The sequence below is a fragment of the Pyxicephalus adspersus genome, chromosome 9, assembly GCF_032062135.1.
Source record: "Pyxicephalus adspersus chromosome 9, UCB_Pads_2.0, whole genome shotgun sequence".
Lineage (NCBI taxonomy): Eukaryota > Metazoa > Chordata > Amphibia > Anura > Pyxicephalidae > Pyxicephalus > Pyxicephalus adspersus.
The window spans coordinates 29,566,688-29,593,658 of record NC_092866.1 but is presented as its reverse complement, the minus strand read 5'-3'; the positions used below and the strand labels follow the sequence as shown (position 1 = coordinate 29,593,658).

The window sequence follows — 26,971 nt, the reverse complement described above, 5'->3', positions numbered from 1 at the left end:
GCACCTATATACACTAGATATTGGGAGAGGGAAATGACTGGACTCATAACTGCGGATGATTGGGAAAAATCATCTACCCTATCGCATAAGTTGGCCTTAACCTGTAGAGCTCAGGAGGTTAATTACAAAATTCTATCCAGGTGGTATTATTGCCCTGTGGATCTCCATAGAATCTCCCCTACACAATCTGATCGTTGTTGGCGATGCCACTTACAAAAGGGGACGATGCTTCATATATGGTGGGAGTGTCCGCTTATATATCGATTTTGGGACACGATTATTCAGGTGTATAACGACAGCACTGGGTCCACCATAACCAATACTCCCAACATAGCTCTTTTATCCATGGTTCCGGGTTCGCTCAAAACCATCAAAGGTGGGGTCCTACATCATTTTCTTACGGCAGCAAGGGCCACTATTCCGAGATTGTGGAAGCAATCTGCTGCTCCTTCTATAGCCAATTGTGTCTCCAAACTTGAAAAAATCCGCCATATGGAGATGTTGGTCGCGGAGGATGATGATAGAATGGAACAATTTAGAATTACCTGGTCCATTTGGGACTGGTTTAAAGACTTTCCCCGATTCCGTACTTATTTTATTTAGTTTCCAGGCTTACAGGTTGGAACACAACCCCGGTATTGAGGGTTAATATATATCTCTTTTATTTTTGTATCGATCAGCATTCTCCCCCCCCATCCCCCCCTTCTCCCCTGGGCTGCTTTGTTATATGTGTCTGTCTTTGTTTTTTTTTCATCTGTTGTTTAAGAATATTGGTTTACACCCTATGCCATATGCTTCCGCTAGCAGATATGTAGCTTTTTTTGTACAGGTTTAATATGTGCTATATGATCCCTTTAGAAGTGTTATGTTTTTTGTCATATTTTTTGGGTATATGCAGCTTCCTGGTATTATATTAACTGGTCAGTTAATTCGAAGCCTACTATGTTGTGTTTGACATTATGTATGTGTTGTATATCTGATTCTTTTTGTTATGTTTCCCTGTTATTTTTTTTCTCTGAAAACTTAATAAAACTGATTGAAACAAAAAATGTTGAACAATGGTCAATTGGTCACAAGCCTGATCCCAGGAAAACAAAAAGTGTAGATAAAAAAAAATATTTTGTTGGTATGAGGCAAAAGCCTTGTATATAGTATACTTTATTATTCCTTCTTTTATATCAAAATATAAATATCAAAAAGTCCACATCACTATTTCCAAGAAGGTGCAGGAAAAGTTTAATAAGTTAAGTGTGCAGTTTGGAGAAGCTGTCCCTGTGTCATGTGATGGAAAAGATGTTCAGGAGCATATTGAGGAAGGTGTTGCTACATAGAAGTGAAGGCTGAAAAAGTGATAGGAAACCTGAAGCCTCCAAAACCAACAAAAATTCAAAAAAAAGTGTAAAGAAAACTTGCCAATGTGAGCTGTGCAGCAATACCTGTCCCAGACACTCAAATCTGTATCTGTCCCATGCAGAGGCACATGAGAACTCAGCCTGGGTAAAAGCTATATGATGGCTACATTTGTCATGTTCAGTTTACACAGGGTGGGACCAAGAAAAAAGGTTCAACCGATAGTAAAGACAAGAGACCAGAGACAAATTGTTCCAGAGTACCGGTTCTCTAAAAATGTTTTTTTGTTGTTGTTGTTTGTCTGTTTGTTTTGTGTTTTGCCTAGAAAAGGGAAGACAGACATGTTTTCAAGGGCAACTTAAAGAGAGGATAGAGCAAGTAAATGCAAAGGAATGCAGTCGCCCTAACTGGGATTAATTGTATAGGAAAATGTGTCCAACCCCACGGGGACGAACAGAGGAAGGGGATATGTGACAGTGTCATTAAGAGTGGCAGGAAAGTGTAATAAAGGCTCCAGGGAAATGAAAGTGAGGATGTTTGGATAGGTATTTTAGAATTAAACCTGGTTCTTTAGGGCCCTGGAGCCGACCAAGGGAGTGAAAGGATGGGTTCCTTGCCCCAACCCAATTCTGAGTGGGTAAATGTGAACCTGCACTAAGGTGCAAGAGAGAGAGGAAATTAATCAGCAAGAGGCTGAGGGAAGAAGATCAGCCACTGTTTTGCAAACTGGAGTGTGTTGCAGACTGACGTGTGCTTCAGACTGGAGTGTGCTTAGCAGGCAGCCAAAGGGTTCCAGGCTGAGAAGGCAGCTAAAGGGTTCCGGGCCTTAGAAGGCAGCCAGAGGGTCCCAGGCTGTGAAGGGAACCAGAATCTGTTCCAGGAAAAAGAAGGAAGACAGAGTGGGTTCCAGGCCGCATGAGAGGGAACAGAGCTCCAGGAAAGCCTGCGGCAAAACCAGATTGAAACTGTGAGTAAAACAATGTTAATTTAGTGTGTGTTAATTAGAGAGGGCACCAAATGGAGGTAACCAGATGCCAAGCCAGGCTACTGTTTATTGTTTTGTTGTGAAGTGCTGGAGAGTGTGCTGTAACACTTTCCTAAACAAGGCACCTTTTCATAAAGAAACAAAGAGGTTTTGCTACACATTCAATCTGGAACAAGCTTATAATAAAGAAAGAGGCATGAAATTTTTTTTTCATTTTATTTATGAAATAATCTTATGCCTCTTTCTCTATTTGTAGCCTTCTGAGTTAAATTTCATTGGTAACCTTTTTGCACAGACTAACAATAATAATATTATTTTTCTATGAAAATCCAACCATTCAAGTCGATGCCTTGGAGTAGCAAGAAAAGTACAGCTGAGGGGGAGTGCTGGAAATGCCTGACGTGGCCAATGCGGAGCTAAATCTTATGAGTGGCCCGCCGCTGAAACTCCCTCTTCATTGAAATAGCATGGCTACTAAAATTCCCAGCATTATTTGCGTCTATAAAACAGTCCAATGTGGGGCCATGCATAGGCAGAGAGCCTGCTGGTCTATAGATGCGAGTGATGCCTGGAATTGTAGTAGCAGCGCTATTTCAATGCAGCAGCGGGCCAGCTGCAGTTCATATTTAGGATTTATTTGGGGGCCAAAAAAAAAGGACGTTGGGGGCCAGATTTTGATTCCCCTGGTATACAGGGTGGAGAAGAAATGGTTTTGTCCTTAGATTTACATAAGGCCTTTGATAGCTTATCTTGGGACTATTTGTTAGCTCTCTTGGAGAAAATGGAATTTGGAGCTGCATTTCACAGATTACTCTCTTCTCTCTACTCCACAACATCTGTAAATATTTCCTTATAAGGGCACCTATCCCCACTAATGCAGATAAGGAGGGGTTCCCGACAAGGTAGTCCACTTTCTCTGCTATTGTTTGACTTTGCAATTGAACCTCTGGCAATAGCAATGTGGCTCAGTCGAGCACAAATGTAGGCTGTATGCAGCTGTATGCATGATGTGTTAATGTATATCACTACTACAATATTCACACTTCTAAATCTCTTCAAAGAATTGGATATATTTTCTGAGGTCTCAGACCTGATGGTGAACTGTAATAAATCAGTAGCTCTCAATATAAACCTCCCTCAGGCAATAGTTTCCCAGCTGCAGAACAATTTCAAATTTAAGTGGGGAAAAAAATCCATCCCATATCTTGGTATTAAGTTGACTCCCTCCATGGCAACACTCTTTCGGGCTAATTGCCCACCCCTTTCCCAAAAACTAATAAAGATTTTTCAAGATTGGTCAACTTCTCCACCTTCATGGTTTGGCAGGATTGCAGCACTCAAAATGAATATTCTTCCAAGACTATTTTTATTTCGAACCCTGCCTATTGCAATACCTAGAAATATATTACGAAATCTACAAAATAAATGACCTAATTTTATATTGAGTAATAAACACCAAAGAATGTATGCCACCACCCAAAGTATTAGGAGGCCTGGGAGTCCCAAATTTAAAGTTATACAATAGAGCAGCACAAGTTGCTGCACAAGGTCAATATACCAGGCCCGAATGGACAGCATTGAAAGCACATTCTTGCCCATCCATACCAGTACATGTATTAATGTGGATTCCGCCCAACAAGAGACCTGCAATTATGTGTCCTGCTTTGTCTTATTCATTGGCAATCTGGCCAAAAAACAAATCATAATCTACATTCCATGCACTCACCTGCAACACCCCAATGGAACAACTCAGAAACTACAGTTTAGGTGGTCACTAAACAAAGGGATATACCACATTGGAGCTCTCCTCGATGTAAGGAATATAATGAGCACTACCACGCTACAGAAAAAATATTCACTCCTTCAGAAACATTCAGGTGTATGCAAATATGGTCATTCCTTAAATCTAAATTGAAAGGAGCAACTCCCCCTTATCAAAGTACAGCTTTTGAAAAGTAATGCTTAGCCTTGTCTGAAGCCAAGGGACAAATTTCGGCTGTATATTCAGCATTATTTGACCTTCCCAAAAAAACTTCTATATGTGTCAATGGGACTCAGAGGGGGGAGAGTCACTGTTGGTTGAGGAATGGCAGAATATTGTAAGCTCAGCTTCGGCTATATCTTGCAATACTTCTCTCATTAAAGCAAATGATGAAGTTCTAATGCGTTGGTACCTAGTACCCATCAGACTCCATAAGCTAAATTGAGATCTTTCACCCTTGTGCTACAGAAAATGTGGTTTTTGGATCAGAATCCACAACCTCATCTATTCAGTCACCCAAATCAACATACCTAAATGGTTAGAAATATCCTTATTTGCACAACTAGATGAGACACTTCCAAAACCAATTGCCTGTTTGATTTCATATATCTTCTTAGCAGCACAAACAACAATAGCTTGCTATTGGAAAGCCTCTAATATACTATTGGCATTCACTAAAAACAAACTGAACTGGATTTTGAGAAAGGACAAACTGACATGTCTACTTATAGATAAAATGCAAGCTTTTCCTTGGATCTCATATCTCTCAGCCTAGGTAATGCATGAGGAACCTAATGTTCCCCCTTCCCTCCTGACCCCCCTTTTTATCCCTTGATTTAAACTCCATATCTTAACTTAGGTTATGTAGTCACTGAATAAAATTTAGAGGTGAAACTTGTAACAGCATTTATTCAATACATAGAAGTTGTAGGAATCAATGCATCTGAAGTTAACATTAAAACTTATAACAGCAAATAATGTAAAAGTTATTTATTTTGCATTTTGCAAAGACCATTGTATGTCATAATAATGGAACACTGAGATGATGCAAAATTTATTTGCAAACTTATTTTATTTTTGTTAAAAACAAAAAAGTCCCTATTGTTATAATCTGGATTTTGTCAATTTTCCCCCCAAATATGTTATAAAAAAAAAACCTTTGAAAAACATATAAAAATGTTTGAAATACAAAAAAATCTGAAATGTCGCTAAATGCCTTATACTTACTTATACTTAAACCCCCTACAGGTAATCCCGAGTCAGACTCGGGGTCGCTAAAAACATTTAAAAAACACTTACCTTGTTCAGTTGTTGTCCCCCGGCGTACTGTTGGTCCCTGCAGCTCCTCGGGACACTTCTTCTTTCTTCAATCTTTAGCCAAGGACTGCAGAGACGATCTCCGGGTCTTTCCGGTGACGTCGGTGCATGCGTCAGTGCGGACGGGAGGAGCAGCGGGAAATTTAAATAATTTTGTATTGGATTCAATACAAAATAGCTGTATTGAATCCAATACAAAAAAATCTTCACATAATATATATATATAATTATATATTATAATAATAATTATATATACCGTGTTTCCCCGAAAATAAGACCTACCCCGAAAGTAAGACCTAGCACTATTTTGTAAACCTGCCCTAATATAAGACCTACCCCGAAAATAAGACCTACCCCGAAAGTAAGACCTAGCACTATTTTGTAAACCTGCCCTAATATAAGACCTACCCCGAAAATAAGACCTAGGAGAAAAAGAAAATAAAAGCATATATACCGGATTTCGGTGAGTTATGCCCAAGAATTATAGGCCTACAATGTAAAATACATTTCCATGAAAAAAAATGTAACTTTTTTTGAGTGGAAATACGGACAGAATTAGAACGCTAGGGGGGTTAATGTAGACTAGGGCACTAACTGTAGGTGAATGAGATTATGGAAACAAAAGGATAGGAAGTTAATGTTTTTTAGTATAGTTTATTGCAAGCATTTGATAAACAGCTACTTTTTACAGAGGCTAAGACACAATTTGAAAGGTTTTTCACTTTAGTGTAAGTTTGCACATTTCTCCTTATACATTTATTGCTAACTAATCCAAAAAGAGACCACATACAATGATTCCGAACAGGTTATCAAAATTCACCTTGCCTTGGTCATAGTAATGTACTATGTGAATACCCAAGTCACATGAATTATTATGTATTATGGATTGTATTGTGTTTTACATTTTCAATTTCAATACATTACATTTTCAATATCAATTATATATATATATTTATATATTTTAACAAAAACATATATTTATCTAACATTGCAATGAGTTTATTTCTAGCACAGGTATATAGTTGATTGACATGACCACTAACAGATATTATTACTCTTTTCTAGTATATATGTGCTGTAATACCTTTTATGGAGGATTCACCTTGCTGCTACAGTAGCTTTGACTGCACAATGGGTACATGTCATAGCCTAGCTATGTGTGAGTACTGATGGCTGGCTTGTGCTCAGCAATTGCTTGTATAGTAGTATATGTGACAGAGCAGCTGGTTTCATTTTCCTGGTGTTCTTGCTTGGGGGGAGGTGACAGATGACAGATATATAAACTGAAACACTGATCTCTATCCTGGAGGGACAGTCTCACATGTTTTCCTCTGTCTCCTTCTATTTTGCTGACCTCCCATTTTTCTCTAATCTATTTTCCCTGTGTGTTACTTTCTGGCTCCCTGCTTCTCTCTTCCTTTCCCTTATATCCTCTGTCTCTATTATTATTCTCTCTTTGCTGTGTGGGGGTGAAAATGACCTGAAATTAACATAATTACAGAGGACACTTGGAGAGAGAGAGTGAAAGAGAGAGTGGGAGTAAAAAGAATAAGAGGAAAAAATGAAAGTATGTAGAAAAAGAGGGGATAAGGATATAACCGAGCTGAAATAAATTAGCTACAAATAATTTGCTTTTAGAATAGTGTTTAAAAGCCAAGAACTGCAGTACAGCTTCAAAAATATTTTACAAAGGAAACTTTTTCATAGCAAAATTTTTTTTCTCATGTATTTGTTAAAAGATCTGCAAATGTTGTCTTGATTTGCAGGTACAGTAGGGCTCTTTTTATTCCATTGTTCATACTGGGGTAATACTTTACACTATGCAAATCCTTTATTATTATTAATAATAATAATAATAATAATAATAATAATAATAATAGGAAACTGGTAGCTGGCAAGCCTAGCTCCCCTAGCTCCTTCTGTATAGACCTTGTTAATAATTGATCTTTTTATGAACATGCTTGGTCTATAGAGCAAGCACAGCTGAAAATATATATTTTTTTGTAAACCAGCCTTAATACATGTATAAATGCCTATATATAGTCTCTAACAGAAGCCTGAGTGAATAGTACTTCATGAACACAACTGAGACATGGTTGTCACAGCAAGTGCTTAAACACAAGGACATTTCAGGCTGGACTGCAAGGTGTTATTTTATCTAAAATAGTTCAGATTTAAAAATGTTTTCAAATATAAAGCTTTTATAAGATTTTAGCGATTAGATTTACATGTACTTCATTGTCTATGTAAAATTCAGGTACCATGTATCATGTAGTGATGCAAGCATCAGAAGTGGAGACTGTTAGCTTCAGTTAGTAAATATTAGCACTTCTGTCAAAAAGAAAAGTTATCATTATATTGAATATTCATAACCCCTAATCATCCTTTTTTGCAGGCCTGTCTCAGGTTCAAATGCTGTGTCCAATAGCCTATGCTCAACTGCTGTGGTCTGTGCAAAATATATGGGCACAGTGATCTTTTGCCCAGCAGGCCCATCTTAGTCTTGTGAAGAGAAGCAGCATCATGGGGCACAGACTTTATTGAAATCACTAATGTTTACACCCCCACCATTGGGCAGCGTTTTTTCCACTCCCCACTGCTGGGCGCTATTGTTACCCCCAACCCTTTATTGGGTGATGTTGTTCTTCCAAATCCCCAGTGTTAAGCCAATTTCTTGCTGATCCCAGATCAGGTTCCCTCTCTATCGTGGCCTTTGTTTTCAACGCGTTGGGAGCAATGAATAACACACGCAGGTCAAGCATGTAGTTATATCACTTCTCAAAACTTTATTATCACATCGCAGTTTATATAGTCAGACAACAAGGTGGAAGGCACTTAAAAGTTAGTCAATACCAAGAGACTTAATTAACAACTTCGCTGAGCAAGATGTTTCAAGGAAAGAAGCCTCAAGGTAAGGATGGAGTATATAATGACTTACTGATAAGGAGGATATAACTAGTTATAGACACAACTCAATTATCTGCAAAATATAGCAAAACACACAAAAACAACTTAACTTCAAGACTCAGCTGAATACATTCCTTACACCCAGCTAAGTACTTCTGTTCTTCTCCACCCCTAGGTATTTACTCTGGTGGAACTCACAGAAACAAGCACCTAGGTGTGTACCCGGTGTGGATCCACTGAGGGATGTGGGTTCTCTCTTGAACCCACATTCCCTCCGAGCATCACGTCAGGTAGGGATAAGATGGGCAGATTAGTGAGCATGTCAAAAGTTCTGACCCATGAAACACATGAAGGGGGGGACAGGGTTGCTGCTGGTCACTGCCAGTTCCGGCAACAGCAGGGGTAGTGTGGGACACTGAAAGCCACAGTGCTTTTCAGCTTTTCTGATTGATACAAGTCAGTCAGCAGTGAAAGTGATGGTGAGCACCTGCGTCACCAGTGTAGTTTATGTAACCTGCCGATATTTTGACAAAGTGATGGAAGCTCTTGACTCCTGAGACAGCAAGAGCTACCTAGGGCAATCTGCCACACTTGATCTGGGAAGCTATGTCAGTTGTAAGACTAATGGAAGGAGCCCATTTGCACAGTGTTCATTCCTATATTTTGTAGATATGGAACAGGTTTCCAGTATCCATGGACATCCAGGTCTTACTACCCATAAAGGTGAAAAACTCCCTCTTGTGGTGGGAAACAAAGCCCATCCTGATTGCAGGCCTCCTCTCCTTTTTACAGTATCCAAAATTTCAAAGATAGATGCAGCACATGGTTCTGGAAAATCTAATCATAGGTTAGTCACAAATGGCCTAAAGCCTCCTGGTTCATCATACCTTTTTATATTAGGATAGGTCTGATTATGGTAAACATAGATGGGAATAAGAGCTTCTGTCTTTAGAAGTGCTTGTTATTGCACATGAAGATTTTTTTCAATTTAAAAAAAACTTCATCAGGGCTAAACTTCTCTTTTTCAAAAGAGGGACAAGAAGGACATTTTTACATTTGTTTTACATCAGGTAATCTCAAGAGAATCATCAAGCAATTGGCAAGCTCTCATTGTCTCATTGCCTAACATTTTAGAGGACACAACCAAGTACTTGTCTTCCTGCTTAAAACCAGCTACTGTATGTGATGTATGTATGTCAATTAAAGTGTCACAAAACATAAAGTCTTGTGGAAAAGGGTTTTGCGTATCAGGACAATATTAAAAAAATATTCTGTTCTTTAGCAGGCCTTAAAATTAGGTAAATACAACATCAGACAACAACAGACAACATATTACATCATGTCATTATTTATTTAACAAAGACTAAGTCAAAATGCAAATCAATGTGTGAAAAATTAAGTAGCCAATTGTAACCACCTCTACATCTAAAAGTTTGTTGGTCTGAACCAATGAAAAATAAAAGAATCAAGGTCTTACAATAGCCCAATCAAAGTCCATACTTCTACCTGATTGAAATGCTGGTGCACGACATTAGGAGGACTAGAGATAAAGATGCTTAAAAAAACAAAACAATAAACAAACTATTTTTTAAAGAAATGTGAGCCAAAATACCTTCACAACAATGTGAAAGAATAAGGATGTTATACAAAAAACATTTCTGCCAAAGGTGGTTCGACAAGCTTTTAATCACATGTACTTAGTTTTTCACACATGGCTTCTCCATTTTGGCTTTTGTTGAATAAATAATGATAGGGTAGGTTTAAACCCATCTGTGCTATATCACAGCTTGCTGAATCTGGTACATGGATGACTTTTGACAAAATGCACATAAATTAAAAAATGTTTAAGTGCCAAAATAAAAAATGTACATTATCCCTTCAACACCATGAACTATACAAAAAATATTTATTTGGGTCACTGACACATTTGATTGCAGGGGAGCAACAAGCTTCTAGGTAGTGCAAGTGAAGTTAACATATGAGGGTCTTGGGGTTTCCTTTCCAGATACACCTAGTTCTGCATAGTCTAGCTCACAAGGCCTCGTTTCAAAACAAATGGCAACCCCCACCCCCTCAGCACCAACACCAAAAAAAAATCCACCTTTCACTTTCCAGAACAAATGATAGAAGAGGAAGGGTCCCAAACTTTGTCCTCCAAAAGCTTTAAATATTATCCTGATCCTAACAACCAAAAAAAACCCCGAAAGAATTTACAACTATTCAGGCCTTTTGAAATTGCCCCATTGTTGTTGATTTTTAAATTTTGTAATCCTTATGTAAAAAAATACAAAGTCCTCAATACTACTAGAATACTACTTGATCAATAACAGAATAGGTAACGTAACAATTTAGATTCTTTATGTCAGCAGACACACAAGGGGCACCAAATGATCTATACTTAAGTGATAGTAAAAATTGAAGCTTTAAAATGACTGTTTCTGCCACCTTGTGGTTGCAATTTGTATTACAATTACATATGTAACTAGATTCACAGTGGTTGTATATCAATACCAAGTGAAATGTACCAATTGTATGTTAGCACGAAAGTGCGTATTTGCGATCCCGCAGCAGACCCATGCAACTTATTTGCCAGCACATTTTAGGCTGCCAAGAATATGCTAGTGTATTCCCTGAACATTTATGAACTCAAATGATATAGCACTTCTAGGTGCGTATATTTGGCAGCTTGACCCTGGCGAACTTACCCCTAACCCGTAAACTAATCCAGTTGCCCCTAAATAATATTGTATGATGTGTGCAAACATTTGAAAAATTTATATTAGCTAAGAAACAAGCATATTTTTAAATGACTTAAGCTTTTTATATAGGTGAATGCCTAGATGCTTCCGATGCCTGACCCAGGAATCTGCCTGGTGATAAATCCCTGACTACTCTGGCAGGCGAGTCTTCACTTTTGCCAGCGGGATATATCATCCAAACACGTTCTTGTTTCCATCCATTGATATATATTGTGACACCAATGCAGGATTGGTGGTGGAAGGGAGGTATATTTGCCCAAGATTCCTCTCCTATGTGAAGTAGCAGGTGGAAAACTCACCTGTGAGGTAATTAATGAAGCAGCACTAAGGGTGGGGTTATAACAGAGCCAGGAACTCAGTCAGTGTCTGTCTGCCCGGGGACACAGGAAGTTGAGCTGTGTGAAGGAACTCAGACCTGAGTTGAAGGTTGCTGCAAGCTTTGTTTGGAGCTGACAGGGAGAAGCCCTCCAGCTGATAGACAGTAAAGTCTAATGTATAGTAAGTGCCGGACAGGCAAGGTTTTCTTTTTGCTGTTTTGGTATTTTATTTGCAACCTGTAAAAAACCTGGCTGCAAGCCAGCTTGACCCTATGAGTTGGATCAATCGGACGTGTCCTTTGACCCCAGCAAAGGCGATCCAGAGCTTAACCCCTCACAATATCTATACAGGGCTTTTTTTTCTCATTGAACGGACCCAGAAGGGAGTTTATCCACCTGTAAAAGTCTGTGAAGGGGAACAGCTGTCAGTGAAAATGACAGCTAAGCCTGTGAATACAGGCTGGGTATGCGTGCTTCAATACTGGACGGTGGCTGAGCAGCCTAAGTGCTTCTCATCACATGCAGCATGAGCTGCCTGACCTAAATACATATATAAATAAATCTATATATATAAATATACATATTTAAAGATATAAATATATATAGATATAAACATATATTTATTTTTTTTGCATTTATTTTTTATTAGACAGTTCTGCACTGGTGTAGAAACTCAAATGTAAAGGTTCGTAGTAATAATTGAATATGCAATAGCTAAAGAAAAAAAAAAAACAAACAGGCAAAATTTAGCGATTGTGTATGTTCCAATTACCCCCAAAATCTTAACAGCTGTGCAGGTACTGATGTGCAAATAAAGGGCATCTTTTTCTTTTTTTGTCTTGAAGGGGAGGTGGGGGGCCTGTTTGGTGTGATACTAATCTATGTTCCTATATTTTAAGATTACGGGTAAAAGGATTAATACATGTATACTTTGCTTACCATTTAGCAAATTTTTTTTTGGTTACACTTTCAATGTTTCATGTCCATCTTGCAAAAAGTTAATGCTATGGTTTTGTATTTATAGCCATATTGTTTCATTGCAATAATGTGTTTATAACTGCCTTTAAATGTTTGTACTTCACAACTAATTTCTAGCACAGTTTTGCACCCCTGATGTGTCCAAATCACATATTATTTTTGTCAATATATTTTGAATACAATATTTCCTTGGGCCATTTTTTTAATAATTTGGCTTGATATGAAAATGTGGGTGTACATGTTTTTTTAATTTTTGTTTTAAATTTTGTGGTGTCTGTGTAGTCCTAATTTTATTCTCACTTTTTTGTGGTTATATTGAATAAAGTTGTGTTACTAATTTGTATTTGTGTTTTTTGATGTGATCTCCTTTACAGACCTATAATAACAATTTAATTGTGATTGTTTTAAAGCTGTTGAAAGACCAAAATCAGCACAGCTCATTTTATGCCCACTTATTAACCACCTGAGCGTTACACTGATTTCTAGATTTCTGTTCCAAAAGCGTCACAGGTTTTCATGAAATTTTTTTTTTTTAAATTGTAGACCTGTAACTTACAGAAATATGTCTGAATAGGGTTTTAGTAGATATCATGAATATAAAAAATGTTTGAAACACACAATCATGTTAAAAAAAAAAAAAAAAACTTTTAATAAAATTAAAGGAAAAACACAAAAATCAGCTTAAACAAGAACACATAAATAAATGAAAAATACTGAAAATGCGATAATTCGGTATAATGTATAGTAATATATTTTTCTAAAACACCTCCCTAGTGTCCGTCACATACCTATAGACAAAACCACATAAATATATTTTCTATTATTTTGTATTGGATTGGATACAGGACTTTGTATTAAATCCAATACAAAAAATTTGAATTTTCCGCTACGACCCTCATCGACGGGCGCACGCACGCGCATCATCAGGAATCGCCGAGGGACGCGTACGCAAATGCCGGGTATTCTAATTCTTTCCAAACTTCCATGCAAAAAGTGTTACATTTTTTGCATGGAAATTTATTTTGGATTGTAGGCTCTAATTCACCGAATTACCGCATAACTCACCAAAATATGTCCAAAATTTTATAAATTTAATAATTAAATTTTTTTTTTATAAAACATAAAAAAAACATAAAAAAAAAAAATCTTTAAAAAAAGTTAAAAAAAAAAAAAGTGTAAAATGTAATGTACAGTAGCTTATATAATATATATATAATACAATTATATATATATTATATAAGGATTTCTTTGTATTGAACTCAATACAGCTTTTTTGTATTGAGTTCAATACAAAGGAACTCAATGCAAAATTTTGAATTTGCCGCCCCGCCTCCCTCCCGCGCCGACGCACGCAGCAACGTCACCGGGAAACCCCGGTGATCGTCTCTGCACTCGCCGGCTGAACACAGAAGACACAAGACGTGTCCGGAGGAGCGGAGGAAGAAGGTGAGTATTTTTTTTTTTCCAGCGATCGACGCTGGACAGTGACAGGGACAGGGACAGGGAGAGGAGGGAGAGGAAGCCGGCTGGCTTGGGAAAGAAAGCCAGCTGGCTTTCTCCTCTAAGCCGGCCGGCTTTTTCTTTTAGGGAGAGGGACACCCGACGCTGGAGGACGACGCTGGAACATGGACCCGACGCTGGAACATGGACCCGACGCTGGATTAGCACAGCGGGACCAGGTAAGTGGGGATTTTAGTGTAGGCGAAAAAATACGGGGTTAACCAAAAGAGCAAAAATATTTAGTGCGAGAAATTACGGGCTTAGCGGTTAGGGGGTTAAAAAATATGGTCTGGTTGTGCAAGTACTGACCCACTACGTGCAGGTTTTCAGTCTAGCAGAAGTGAAACGGGAAGTGTTTTATCTGTGTTTCCAGTCATGCTGGCCACATTGTTTGGTGAGAGGGACCTCCGCTTCATAAATCTTTTATTATTTTTTTTTTTATGTGTTGTTTTGCTGCATGAGCATACATGTACAATATGTACATACATGCACATAGGGCACCTTTTTTTGATGTTTTTTTCAAGTCTGTAAAAGTCTGTGAAGGGGAACAGCTGTCAGTGAAAGTCACAGGAGAATTACAACTCTAAAGCCCTCATAACAGCTTTCCTTACTCTCTTTTTCTCACATATCTCTGTATGGAGTACTCTCTGGGGTAAAGGTCTTGCACAGTATCTGGGTGTGTGTGTGTGTGTGTGTGTGTATATACATACATGCACATATTTAGGTGTGTGTGTGTGTATATATATATATATATATATATATGCACACAGTTCGATGTGTGTGTGTGTGTGTGTGTGTGTGTGTGTGTATACATACATCAGTGCTCTCCCCAGAATTTTTTTTATAGCCAGGTGGTTTGCTTTGCGTGGGGCATGACACAGCAAATGCAGCGCTCCTAGTTTATGCCATAGGTATCCAGTACCCCTAATATTGTGTCAGTGTTTGTCTACCTTTCCCCTTATACTTTGTTCCAACTTTCTAATGCCTGGTTTGTTAGTATGCCTATACTGTTCAGTGCTGTGTATTTTTATATTGGTATAATCCCATGTAGTAGTGTATTAGTGTGATGTGGTTTAGTTCACAATAGCAGTACAAAAACTGGTCCATTTACCACGCATGCAAGAGATTGAGCACTTTTTTTTACATTACAGGAAAGCTCCTTATGATACATTCCTGATGTTGGGCATGTACAGAAGAAGCAGCCCACAGCCACCCGGTATATGTGACACAAAAATCCCAGGAGGCTGCAGATTTACCCTGCAGTCTTTACCACCATGGCAGTAAAAAAGGAAAGCGAGGGGTCCTCTCCCAAAAATGGAAAAGAAAAAAGGGAAATTCACTCTTTATATAATGTTAGTGATGCCTTGTGCATGTGATAGCAAGATGGGGGCAGGACAGCCAGTGCGGTTAAAAACTGTGACTTTTTTGTGTGCATGTACAATAACATCAGCATAGTGTGATAGCTGTACCCTTGGTTGTAGTGACTTGAAAGTTTTTGGGTACACCGAGAACCCCTTATAGCTACTACTAACCACATTTAAGATATGGAGTAACAAGTTTAAAAACTTATGAAAAATAAACATTGCGGTTGTTGCTGTTTCAAGGCAAGTGCATCTAGGAGCCCATAATAGAAAATGCAGATTCAGGGACTCCTACATAGTAAAGAGAATTAAGGTGGGGCCCCTAAATTTATACCTACATTTCCATGAACCCCAATTTGCCCATAATGCAGAAAAAAAATGTAGGTGCAAGTGGGGGACATGTGTACAAACCCCCTCTAAAATGTCATTAGCACATAAAAAACTCACTGCCCTGTTACACTTCTCTACCATGAACCATAATTTAGCTAGAACAGAGAGGTGCAGGTAAACAAAAGTATAGATGAAAGTGGGGGACACTTGTGGCTAACAGCCCCCAAACTTTCATTACCAACAAAAATACAGGGCTGTACCCTACCAGTGCCTGAACCCCAATTTCATTTAGATTTGATGGGTACAGCTTTTTATGTTCTAATATTACCATAGTGATGACATTTTAAGGTGTGTTATCCACAGACATTCCCCACACATTTTCAGTTTCCTACACCTTCCTATTCCACAGAAATTGGGGTTAAAGTGTTAGAAGTGGGCAGTAATGTGTAACAGAGCAGTGTGTTTGCCCTAGAAATTTTAGTGGTGGTGGGGTTAGCCAAGGTGTCCCCCCCACTGCACCTACATTTTAGGGAAATTGGGATTCAAAGAAGAGAAGTGGACAGGGTAATATAGTATGTCAGTTATAGATAGGTATTAATTTAGGAGCCCCACCCAATGCTCCTTTGCTCCAGGGGTCCCCAATTTGTATTTTAAATTAAGGACTACTGGGCGCACTTGCTTTTAAAACTGCACTCCCAATGTTGTATTTTTACAAGTGTTTAAAATTGTGATCCCCGTATCTTTAAATTCCTAAAATATGGGGTGCTGATCTTTTGAATATACGGAATTTTTTTACTATTAGCTATGAGGGTCCTCTGTGCTTCTTTGAATTTCAAGTCATTAGGACCAATAGTTTAGGTGATATGAAGGTTTGTCCACAGAGAGTTGTAAGGCTGCAGAATATGACAAGCAGCATTCACACACACAGCTATCACACTGTGCCGATGACATCATTACACACGCCCACTCGGGCAGATACATTTTTACAAGCTTTTTCAATGAAAGCCGTGTGCTGTGCTGTTTCATTATAGGAAATCAGCAGTTTGAATCCTCTGAATGGATGACAGCTGAGAACGGAGGAGCCTCTCTGTTGTCTGTTCAGAGGATTCGAGCTGCGGATGAGAGTCGGGCATGGCAGCTGGGCAGTCTGCCCACTAAAAGGGGGCTGGGGAGAAATATGTACATGCACATATTTAGATGTGTGTGTATATACATATTTAGATAAGTATGTGTGTGTATACTATTACTAATATTCTTCATGATTTCACCCCACTAAGCTGAATCCTAACTAGATCATTTGAAGAGTGCCAATTAGTCTCCTAGGTCCAACCTGAAAGCTCTCTTTGTCCAGAGGACAGTGGAAGCCTTCTGGAAGAATGTCCTCTGGACAGATGAGACCAAAATACAGCTTTTAGGGAAAGCACATTATGTGACCGTCTTCTTTGATATTCTTTTGTTATTCTCCCCTTTTTGTGTTCTTCCAATGCCATCAAAATAAATAAACATGTCAATACAAAAATTGTAATTGCAACTATTTATTGGGAGAAGTGCTGCTTTTTCGGACCTAAATGCTAGGGTGCAAATATTTTTGCTCTAGATTGTCTAGAGATTGTGTAGAATGTGTCTGGCACTTATGGTTCACTCAAACAGGGTTAAGAGAGTTTTCACCTAGGAGACTAATTAGTGTTCCCCAAATGATCTAGCTAGGATTCAGCTTAGTGGGGTAGAATAATGAAGATTTTTAGTAATAGTGTACACACACACACAAACACATATATCTAAATATGTATATGTGTGTATATACACACATTATTAGGATTTCACAATTGCAAATAAAATCAGTCTGTTATAGTTTTGTATTGCTTGTAAACAAGCAATTTCTTAGAATAGTGTTAACCACCTGAGCGTTACACTGAGGTCTAGATTTCTGTACCAAAAGTGATCCACTGTTTTTCATGAAATTTTTTTTTTAAATTTTAGATTATTTGAATTATTTTGTATTGGATTGAATACAGGAGTTTGTATTGAATCCAATACAAAATGAAAGAATGAGTTTCTATTTAAATTTCGCGCACACGCGCCGACGTCATCACGCGCGCAGAAGCCTTCCGTTTTTTTTTTTTCTCTGCCGGACGGCTTCTCGTTTCACAGATCATCCGGCGCTGGACGAAGAAGGACGTGGACGATCAGCGGGACCAGGTAAGATGCCGGCCGGTATCTTGTGTTCCGCCGGCCGGTATCTTGTGTTCCGAGGTCAGAGGTGGAGCCAGAGGAGGAGCCAGGCCTGCAGGAGGAAAAGGTGGAGCCAGAGGAGGAGGATCTGGGCCTGAAGGAAGTAGAGTCAGCCCTGCGGGAGGGTGAGCTGGTCCTGCAGGAGGCTGAAGTTGAGCCAGAAGAGCTGGAGCCAGGCCTGCTGGAGGTGGAGGGCAGGATAGAGGAGGTGGAGTCGGGCCTGCAGGAGGTGGAGCCGGCCTTCTGGGAGGTGGAAGGGAAACCAGAGGAGGGGTAAAGGGTGGGCCACAAGGAGGGGAAAAGGGTGGGTCAGAAGCAGGGGAAAAGGCCATCCCTGTACGTGATATGTTTCTTGGGATTTTGCAAACCCAGCGTGTTAAGATATGCTTGACCCAATAAATATTGTTAGCCCAGGGATTCACTGAACATATTATAGAGATGATCAGCTCGTAACATGTACTGATTCAATATGGCCGATGTTTGTTGTTGGACCAACTCAACCAGACGCTGCGTGTCATTATGTCTTTCTTGTGGTTCTTGATAGAAAAGACTATACATGCTTGCCTTATGTTGTTGTTGAGCTTCTTGGTCCTGGTGATTTTGAATTAAGGCTTCATGTACTGTCCTGTTGACATAAGTTATTTGTACTGCATTGGTTAAAGTTAATAATAATTAGTAGGAATGCTCATGTTTAGGTCCATGGCGCCATCTAGTGGCTATTTACTATTAGTAATGTATTGTAGTTTTGTGATGTATTTTCCTGCTTGAGCACAGACTTATGGGAAGAAGAAGATAGGAGCTGCCATTTTCCCCAGCCTCATGGAAGAAGCGGCTGCCTAGTGTGTGCTCGCTTATGAAGGCATTGCCGGTAAGACGATTATTTAATGTTTATTCAAAACTGTTTACTGTGTTGCAGCAGATGATAGAAAGTATGTGTTAGTTATATGTGCTCAGGTATTGCTAGGGGCTACAGTTATTGTTATATGTTACCAGATTGTATTCCTTATGCAATGTATGTTGTATGATCATCTTAGGTAATGTTCTTACAGTATGTTTTGTTCATTTATTTACCCATTTCTACGTCCAGTAATAAAGCTACAGATTTTCACACAAGTCTCAATTTATTAACTAGTAAAGTGGTGTTATCTGCCTGTTGAGCTGCATAGACCCCAGGGATACGTGTTGCAAGAACAGGACAGTAAACGTCAACCTTCAAGCAAGAGGGCATATCTGACTACACAGAAGTCTGCTGTTGTCCACGCAAATAGCTGCACACGGCCACCACAGCAACTTCTATACAGTCAATTGCTGCAATTGGATAGCTGCTCCAAGCAAGTGAGATACATTTGATTGTACACAGTGACTGCTCTGCCAGCACAGCCTTCTGCACACCAACACCATGTCACAAAGCCTGGTATCGAGCTGCAAAACAAGATCAAAAGTCGGTTCCTCCAAGTCCTCTTCTGTTAGCAATGCGGCTGCCATTGCCCGCGCAAAAGCAGAAGCAGCAAAAGTGCGAGCTGTCTTTGCAGAAATGCAACTGAAATTGGAAAAGGCATAGCAGGAAGCAGAGAAAATGCACAAAGAAGCAAACCTAGAACCGGAGAAAGCACGCATGGAAGCAAACCTGGAAGCGGAGAAAGCGCACATAGAAGCAAACCAAATTACCTTGAATCTCCTCCAGACCTCTCTGCAGTGGCTCAACAACCTCCTCCTGTTGATCTGGATCTGTTAAATATCCCAAAAACACCAGAAATAGAGTGAGCTTGGCTAGAAAACATCATTTGTGATCATCAGTTTCAAAAAGACCAAAATCCCCCCCCCACAAAAAAAAAGCCGCACCACACCTAGATAAACAATTGCATGCAATTTAACATGTGGGGGAGCTGAAATATTACACATATGACTGTTGTTGTAAACATGATTATAGACAGCTGGATATTGTCAAACAAGATATACCATGAAGGTTCATCCTACCAGGGGGAAGACCAGTGTCATCTTCTGCATGTGAAACCCCATCCTCGTCATCCTTATCACTCTGAGCAGAGAGGCCAGGAGGGGACTGCTGCGTCTCAAGGTGTACTATGTCCAAAAATTAGAAAATTAGAAATTGTTGATGCAAGTAAAGAAGCCAAAAATAAAAAACAAACAGCTAATCTTAGAAAATCTCAGAATTTCCTCCAACTGAAAATAAGGAATAGCACACTAAAACTTTGGCACACACTACTAAACTAAGTTCAAATTACTAAACTGTTGCTACCCAACAATAAAAAGAAAAAAATCACATTTGTATTCAGGTAATTTGTCTAAAAGGATTGAACTTACATGGTTGCCAAGCATCAGAGTCATCCCGGTAGTTAACCCCTACCACCGTTTCTGGCCCAATGAGTGGCTTCGCTGATCTTTCATACTCCCTGAGACGCTGTACAAGGTGTTGGGGATATGTCCCACTCCTTACGGCCCGGGACACTTTTGATGCATCAGAAAATATCACTCACGCTTCTGAAACTGGTGAGCGGTCCATTGTGTACTGCCCACTGCATTAACTCCCCTGGAAATTTCCTCCCAGAGTCCCAGCCTTTTGGCATGGGATGTCTGGGAGTGCAAGACCCCGGGGATTTGTTGAAAAAAAATCAATTTAGGACTCCATGAGGGCTGCATTTTGCTCAGGAGTAAAGCTGGCTGTCTTGAAAGCAGGATCCCTGGGCTGACTCAAACTGGCTGAGCTGCCAGGTTGAAGGCCCAGGGGCCTAGATGTTTCTTGGCCTGCTTTGCTAGGAAACCTAGTTTGGGCCTGGTGGTGAACTCCTGTAGGCCCAGAAAGGCTGCCCGAGTCATCATTGCATGCGGCATCCTGCACAACCTGTGCATACACCATGCTGATACCTGGGATAAATAACTGAGCCAGAGGTGCACCAACATTCTGCCCCAGCTCACAAACAACGGCAGGGGGAAGTCGAGTTAGAGATGAACTGTGTGATAATGTCTTTTCGAGTATTTACATAGAAAAATGTGTACATAAAATGTATGAATTACATATTTTGGCACATCATATTTGGGTTACAACCAAACATGGTAGTCTAAGACAGAGCAAGCAGTCTTTAGTCCTTTGTGAAATGAAATACCAGACATATTTGGGGAACAGCTGTGCCTTTATGTGACACTTGAAAGAATACAATCCAAAACTGGGCCAGAGTGTATGTTACTACAGATTTGGTCAAGCATTGTTTATGCAGCCAGAAAAGCATGACAAATACAATACACCACCATCTATTTACCGGACCATAACATCCCTTTGCTGGGATCTTCTGGCAAGCCTCTGGAATGTCACATCATAGACTACTATATATTCATGGATGATATTGCTTCTGGTTAAAGGTGGAATCCACCTTAATGTGCTTCCACTACCAAGATGATGTGGTGAAGTAAATATATAGTGGGCCAAGATCTAAAATGGCATTCAAACCTGCATAAAAACCATGGAAAGCTGTCAAAGCAATAAACATGTTTTGCACAAAGTATATTTTTCCCTGGTAATTTTAAATACTAGTACTATTGGAATTATACAAACACCTAAATAATGCATACAATCTAGTATTTTGTGAGCAATATTAAGTTTAGCAAGAAAAAGAACACCTGTTTGTTTGCTTCACCTTGCTTGTGTGCTTGTCTATTAAATGTGGTTTGACATTGTGCTTGGCAACTTGGACCTCCTTCTATGACCATCAGGTGTGTAAGGATGAGTATGCAACTGAGCTGGACAACTAATTGACAGCCTGTTTGGACAGGAAGTGTAAGCATGCTTGTATACAATAGAACTAAGTTCAACCAGCACAGGAACTACAAGGCACAGTACAATGAGAACATACCTATAACACTACTACAAATGAACAGAGTATTTCTGTAGAATAATGGCAGCAAATCAACAAGAGTGAAGTATTTTAAAGGAAAGCCACAGTTTATTCTGCAAATGTCTGAGACTATTACCAAATAAAACTTTGACAAATTATTCATAAAAGGAATACTTACATAATACATTTAAACACCAATGTGTGACAATATGACTTTGAGAATGGGACAATGGCAATGAGGGAGGTCAAATAAAATGACAAAACATTGATGAAGAATTGCTAACCAATAGAGACTGTAATTATAAACAAGGAACAAAAACATTGCAGCAAGAGAAGAAGCTAACAATATTGAAGATTCATACCATACAAGCAAACTTACTAGTTAAAATAGTAAAAATAAAAATGCATATGTATTTACATACATTCAAATCTATTTTTTTTTTTTTTTCAAACTGTTTTTATTAATTTTATGCACATACAAATACAACTTTATAACTTTAACCAAAATGAAACAAACATAACAGAGAAAAAATATGGGAAAAAAAACGGGGAACAAAAAGGGGACACTCACAATTTCAATGCTATCAATATCATCACAAGAACATTCCACGACCACACTGCCACCCTGATATATTGGTCATATACCATGTAGAGTATTTAAACAGTTCAAGTATCGAGGCACTGTCCGAATCCGTAAAGGCGTAGACCAAAAACTTGTACCAATGTGTCCAAAACCGGGTAATAGAATCATCGCCCTGCAATTTAGCGTCCAGCATTTCTGTGTGAAATAGATTTTTCAAGGAGGAGATGACTTGTTCCAAACCAGGGGGTTGTGTTTGTATCCAATTTTGCATGATTGTGCGCCTGGCTGCTAAAAGACACACATTTATCCAAGTGTGCACTGAGCGAGGTATATCTTCTACCTCTGAGCTGTCCCAGGAACCAAACACTAACAAAATAGGATTGGAAGGTATAGTATGTCCTGTTACAGAGTGTATAAACCTGAGGATCTGAGACCAAAACAGGGTGATCTCAGGACAGAACCACAACTGGTGAGACAGAGGCATTTAAACAGTTACATTTGGGGCATTGAAAATGCCATGTCCTCGGCTGTGAGGCCGAAGCGGAGGGTCTGAAAACTTTATAAGCCCTGTGTAAAACCATGAGCTGTGATTCCCTCCAAACCTCGTTGATCATGCTCTGTCTCACCGTTTGATAGCCTTGTATAACATGGTCCACTATATCAGCGTCTGGAAAATCCTTTTGCCACATTTTTACATTCGAGGATGACAGAGGCTTAGTAAAAATAGGTCTAAGGCACACATATATATTAGATATATTGGGTGGAGACAACTGCAGAAGTTTATCAAAACTATTGGGTCGAAATGTCTCTGCAAAATTAAGAGCTAGAGTTTTGAGGAATGACATAGTTTGGTTATAGTATAGTGGATGAAGGGCCCAATTAGGAATATCATACATTTCCTGTAGATTGGCCAAAGAAAATCTAGTTGAGCTCTCCTGTGCCTGAGGGAACATTGGGTTGCCACATATTGGCAAATACCTTGATAGCTGGCAGTTTGAACCGTTGTCTAAGTACCTTCCATGTAACCACTGGGTCTCTAATGAGAACATTATGGCGCAAAGAGGCAGGAATGGAAGAGAATTTACAATGCAACAGTGCACAAAGATTCCAGGGATAGGACATTGCACTCTCCAAATGTAGATTAGAATAACAGGATGTATGTCTTAGCCAATCAATAACATGCCTAGCCAGCGTAGCCAAATTGTAGAGTCTGATATTCGGGAAACCCACTCCCCCCTCCTCCTTGGGCAAATATAACTTCACCAGAGAAATTCTCGGGCGTTTACTAGACCACAAAAAGTTTACAAAAGCTCTATTAGGAGTGTTAATATCAACATGGGTCAACAAAAGAGGCAAAGTTTGCATCGGATAGAGTCATTTTGAAAATGAGATGACAACTAGATGACAACGGCCCAGAAACGATAGGGGTAAATGTTCCCACATCTTCAATTCTTTTTGTATTTTTGTAATTAGCGGTGGATAGTTTAGGGTATAGAGAGATGAAGGTAAGCGACCTATACGGATTCCCAAATAGGTGATAGATCGTGTCGCCACTTTAAAAGGCACGTGTGTCCTCCAACTATTCGCCACGACTGCGTTTCCTGCCAAAGATAAAATCTCACTTTTATCAAAATTTATTTTAAGTCCCGCAAAAGTCTCAAAAGTCCGGAACAATCATTGAATATTGTTACTGTCAAGGTGGGGTTTAGACGTAAAGAGTAAAATATCGTCCACAAAAAAGGCAGTACGTAGCTCACCGGTATGAACCGGAATTCCATGCAACAAAGGGGTAGAATCCAAGTGTCTGACTAATGGTTCTAATGGAAGATTAAACAGTAGAGGAGACAATGGACATCCCTGTCTAGTCCCTCTGTGAAGAGCAATGGGGTTGGACAAGAATCCCGGGGTATGTATACGTGCAACTGGAGCAGCATACATAGCCTCGAGTAATTTGAGGAATGGACCCCGGATGCCCACCTTTTTCAGCACTGTGAACAGCCATGGTATATTTACCGTATCAAAGGCTTTGTGGGCATCTATAGCGACAATAGCCAAGTCCAGATCCGGCTGGCGCTTAGCTATTTCCAGTGCTATCAGTACTTTACTAATATTAGTCACCGCAGCCCTACCCTGAACAAAACCCACCTGGGAAGGAGAAATAATGGACGGCAATAATCTGGCCAGCCTATGTGCTAAAATTTTAGATAGGATCTTAGCATCAATATTTACCAATGATATGGGGCGATACGAATCCGGGTCACAGGGGTTCTTATCGTTTTTCAAAAGGAGCCTTATATAAGCTTCCTGGCCAGAACGGAAGTATGTACCTTGCTCCCAAAGCTTAGAGTAGAGTGCATAGAGATCTTCCGTCACTTCCTCCCTTAGCATTTTAAAGAATTCCGAGGTAAACCCATTGGGGCCCGGGGCCTTCCCATTTTTTAGGGAAGCAATGGTGGCCGATATTTGCTCCAAAGTGACAGGGGCATTAAGAGCTTCAATATCACTTGGTTGTAAAGCCGGCAAGGTCACTCCGGATAAGGAAGCCTTTCCAGCCTGTAAGTCTGCTGGTGGGGAGGCGTACAACTTTTGATAAAACTGAGCCAAATGATGATTCACCTCCTTAGGGGAGGAAACCATTGTTCCTACCATTGTATTTAATTTGGGGATATATGTCGGCTTGTAGCCTGAACAGACCAAATTGGCCAACATTTTACCAGATTTATTGCCATATTTATAATATGCTAGGGACTTGTATTTAAACTTCAACTGCTCATACTGGGAGAGCCAGGAATCAAATTTACTTTTAGAAGAGTACCATTGTTTTTTGGTATCTTGGGTAGGGTTGTCTGTCAAAGCCTGCTGTGCTAGCCTAAGTTCATGTTGCGCCTTCAGAAAGTGGGACAGCGTAGTCTTTTTCCGTTTCACCATAAAGGAAATGACCCTCCCTCTTAAATAAGCCTTACATGCCTCCCAGAACAACAGAGGGTCGTCTCTATGGGCGGCATTATGTTGCACATATTCAAGCCATGCCGACCTCAACTCACCCTGAAATTCTGGGTCTTTGGCCAAGTAAGAGGGGAACTGCCAGGGAATATAATCCCCTTTGGGGTACTGGTCTCGTATTGTAAGAGAAATGGGAGAGTGATCCGAGATCACCATGGCATGAATCTCCGGAGATTCAACTCTATACATAATAGAATCAGTACAAAACAGGTAATCCAAGCGTGCTTGACATACATGAGCCTGGGAAACAAAGGTATATTGTTTTTCTAAGGGATGAAACTGTCTCCAAACGTCATTTAAAGACATAGCGGAAATAAAATCTGACAATGGAGAGCGAGATGAAACCCGCTCAGCACCGGCAGTGTGGCCAAAGCATCTATCTTCCGAGACTACCATGACTGAATTAAAATCCCCTCCGACAATCTTGCAAGGCGTGGGATCCTGGGTCAGCCAACAGGCTAACTCTTGAAAAAAGGTGGTGGGTGGAGAATTCGGGGCATATATATTGTATATTGAGAGATCTTGGTCATGTAACTGTAAAAGGACTTTAATAATACGGCCTGCAGAGTCGCTTTGCACTGTCTTTACCTTACCCTGAAAAGATCTATGAAGCAAAATCAGTGCACCGGCCTTCCGGTCATGTGAAGGTGTGCCATAAACCTCACCTACCCAAAGTTTTTTCATTCTATGAAAATCAGAACTACCCAAATGAGTTTCCTGTAACAGAACGATGTCCGGACTCAGTCTTTTTAAATGGCGCAGTACGGACATGCGTTTGTTAGGGGAACGCAAACCCTTGACATTCCAAGAAATTACGGGCATATAATATGAACACAGTGCTTAAGCATAGGTGAATACCAGCAATCATATTGAGAGAAGAATACGATCAAAACAGGTGGTGCAGGTAGTAATGACACTGGTTCAGAGCTGTGCAAGTGACTATAAAGAAACCCAGATAACAAATACATCCCCTGATCATCAGAAGATTTCGGAATTGCAGCAATATAGCAGCCGTGTGACCATAAATGGTGAGTGTTTCCAGTAACAGAAATCACACAAAAAAAAATACAAAACATAGGGAGAACAAAAGGGAGACATGAAACAATGGACAAACAACAAGAAAAAGTGACTTTCCTTTTTTCCTCGCAGAGCGACAAAATATTATTCAAATCAATAGCATGTGCAACCATATTACCATGCCGTCAGAGCAGGCTCACACCTCATATAACGGGCATTTTGAAAGTGACATTTCAAAAAGAAATGTAATAAGGCACTGTAACCGAAACTGAGAATTTTCCTTATCATCTCGCCTCAAACTGCAGTTAGGAGCGCAGTTTCTCACGGTTCTTCTTAGCCGAAGATGCACCCAATTTCCTGGGTTGTTTAGGAGAATACACCGGAATGGAAGATCTTGCAGCAGAGCGTGGAGGTGAGGTAGGGGATCTGTTGGATCTATCCGAACGGTCAGACGCTGAATCCGACAGTAAGGTGTGCACCATCCGCTCAGCCTCATCAGCCGATGTAAAGGAGAACTTGCGCCCCTGGTCATCGGAGAAGTGGAGGATCGCCGGGTGCGCTAGCGTAAATCGCACTTTATGTTGGTATAAAGTAGAGCATACTTGTTGAAAGCTGCCTCTTTTACGGGAGACCTCCGCAGAGTAGTCCGCAAATATCAGCAGGGACGCCCCTTCCACATGTAGATTACGTTGAGTACGATAGGTTTGGAGAATGCGGGT

General features: G+C 39.8%; 1 long non-coding RNA gene across 1 annotated transcript; it reads left to right on the top strand.

Moving 5' to 3' along the window:
* The first annotated feature begins 18,583 nt into the window (after positions 1-18,583).
* Positions 18,584-20,082, top strand: LOC140338330 (uncharacterized). The gene is made up of 2 exons (XR_011922224.1): positions 18,584-18,666; positions 18,886-20,082. It is a non-coding gene; the product is annotated as an uncharacterized lncRNA (long non-coding RNA).
* Positions 20,083-26,971: the final 6,889 nt, after the last annotated feature.